This window comes from Brienomyrus brachyistius, chromosome 13, assembly GCF_023856365.1.
Source record: "Brienomyrus brachyistius isolate T26 chromosome 13, BBRACH_0.4, whole genome shotgun sequence".
Classification (NCBI taxonomy): domain Eukaryota; kingdom Metazoa; phylum Chordata; class Actinopteri; order Osteoglossiformes; family Mormyridae; genus Brienomyrus; species Brienomyrus brachyistius.
The window spans coordinates 4,334,417-4,337,271 of record NC_064545.1 but is presented as its reverse complement, the minus strand read 5'-3'; the positions used below and the strand labels follow the sequence as shown (position 1 = coordinate 4,337,271).

Here is a 2,855-nt window from a genome sequence, read left to right as displayed (position 1 = left end):
AATTGCAATTAAATAATCTAGTAAAGACACGCAAGTGTATTACATCAGCGTATGGGGCCATACTTTTGAAGGTCGTCTCTAACGACTTGGGCCATACATCAAGTTGGATACCTTGACTCCCAGTGCTTAATAGAGAAACGATATGACTGCACCTGGGGAGACCCTCGGCGAGCGGGGAGGGGGGCCTTTTCCTCCTAGGGTAGAGGCGCCAGGCCTTATCACCCGTACCACGCCCCCACCAGCGGGGAATATATGGAGCTTTGCGATGTATGGGGAACACTAATTCTTAAAAAAATACAGACATGTCCAGCACTCCCGAAATGAAAGATTCAGCCTCACCTTCTAAGACTCAGCAGGAGCAGGAGACCGTTATGCAGCCTCCGGGGGCTCCTAGGACGATTGATACGGCAAGTAGACGGGTACCTATGATGTGCCCGTCGGAAGACCCGAGAGCTACCTGGGAGCTGCCCAACGGGGATAAACTGGTCTGCCTCTTTGACAACGCTGCGGAGGATCTGCGCGTCTTTCAGGTCATCGGAGACGGCCCAGACCCCACGAAAGACGGCCCTTATCAGGTGTTTTTTTCTGAAACGGAATGGGGAAACTTGAAGACTGTCGTTGCTCCGTTGATGGAGGAGACCCCCGACCCCGACATTCAGGTGGACAAGGGAAGAATGGAGATGTACTATAGAGATGCTCGTAAACAATGTAGCACCTTTATGAAGTGGGACGCGACCGGGGAGCTGGACAAGAGAATGCTGAATATATGGCAGCGGCCTAAATGCGACTGTTTTGGGCTGCTGATACCGTTTGTGATTTGGATGCGGGTGATTAAAGAAAAGTCCGGTTACTTCCAAGCGATGTTTAAGGAGAGTCGGGGGCGTAAGGAGATGCAAGAGTTGAAAAAACCTACGCCGTAAGGATCACCCCCCACCCCTCTCCCCCTCACCCACCGTCGCTATATAATGTGGACTCCGTTACAACCCCTTTCACAAACATCAACAACATCATGGCAGCATCAGCAAATTATAGCAACAGTGTGTTCTCCGACGACGAAAGCGGGGACAATGAGGCTACAACTGCAACACAGGCCTCTGATCCTGGGGAACTCCCACCAACACCAGCCTCTGACGCCGGGGAGCTCTCCCCGTCCCCTCCATCAACACCGGCCTCTGATCCTGGAGAGGACTCTCCGGCGCCTGAGATCTGCACGCTTCTCTCCAGACCGGCTCTCTGCCGTGGGATGCTGGCTTGTATTAAGGCTATGATAGTGGGCCTTTTAGCCTCAGTCATCAGGAAACATCAAGAGAGAAACTGCTACGGTTGTGAAGTGGGGCACCCCAGTCAGAGACAACACCCTTGTTTGTTTCCCCCAGGTAGAAATTACTTTTACATACACTTTGACTCTGTGTTGCGTGACCTCTGGACCGACCGGCTGACACCCGCCTTGACCCACGTTCTGTCGACCCTGGGCATCGGAGCGGCCGTCGGCAGGTTGGAGGGGGCAGTGGAAGCTATCCTGTACGATCTGCATGAGGCCCGCGACGGCATGCTGGAAATCAGTCGACTGGAACAAGATCTGTTTGAACAGAACCCCTCCCTTAAGCAGCTCCTGGAAGAAGAATTTCTGACTCGTTGGGAGGCCTGAAAGTAAAACAAAAGCATCTTGTGATGGGGAACGGTATCGGGAGACTCTTACGGCGGTTTATGTTAAATGTTTTTTTAGAAAAAGTTAGTCCACTGTTGATGCATGCTATTGATAAAAACAAGAAAAGCGATTGTGGGGATAGGGATGATCATGCTTGTTGCTGCTTTCATAGAGTGTTATTTGAGATTGCTCAAGTCGGAGAAAATTATCAGCGGGGGATGGATTTACTTAGTCAGCTGATGGCAGAGGGAGAAAGACAATCCCCCGAAAGTCTCATACGCGCCTGTCTATCTTGTATCCCCGACAATGAATTTGACTGTAATCACATTTTTGTATTTTACGCTTTAATAGTAGATGTAGTTGCCTATAAATTTCATGATAACCAGCCTATCGATGTTAATCAGTTGCTTTCTACTCTGCATACATGTATCGTTGAAAAAGCCACTATATCCACCTTAATGCATGTGACATCGCTAGTCTTCCTCAACAACTGTCATGGGTGTAACTAATTGTATACCTGCATTTTTAAAATATATATATCTTTCACTAATTGTATACCAGCATTTTTTAAATGTATCTTTCACAAATTGTATACCAGCATTTTTTAAATGTAACTTTCACAAATTGTATACCAGCATTTTTTAAATGTATCTTTCACAAATTGTATACCTGCATTTTTAAAATGTAACTTTCACGAATTGTATACTAACATTTTTAAAATATATATCTTTCACTAATTATATACTAATAAAAAAAATTTTTAATTATAATAATAATAAAAAAAATTAAAAACTTGAATACCAGTGTCTTTGTAAATAATAGACAAATATGTTGAGCAGGGTGGCCGAGTGGTTAAGGCGTTGGACTTAAGATCCAATGGACATATGTCCGCGTGGGTTCGATCCCCACCCCAGCTAAATTCTTTTGTAAAATAATAATAATAATAATACACAATATTAAATAATACACAAACTCTACACAATATGGGTTAAATACAGAAAAAAAACAGAATTTCACTGATGTTCACACAGTCTGTTAACATCCCCCCCTCCACAGACAGCTATAAAACGGCACTTCGCCGCTCTCTCCCACTCAGTGTGTGTGAAGCATGTCTGTTGCCAAGACTACAGCTCGCGTCTTGAGCCGTTCGTACTATGACCCCAGCCAGCCGGGGTCATACGGGGGTTTCTCCAGACTGAAGAGAGGG

General features: G+C 46.0%; 1 non-coding gene across 1 annotated transcript; it reads left to right on the top strand.

The window, feature by feature from the left end:
* The first annotated feature begins 2,482 nt into the window (after window positions 1-2,482).
* On the top strand, window positions 2,483-2,565 carry trnal-uaa (transfer RNA leucine (anticodon UAA)). Its single transcript has one exon. It is a non-coding gene; the product is annotated as a tRNA-Leu (tRNA).
* Window positions 2,566-2,855: the final 290 nt, after the last annotated feature.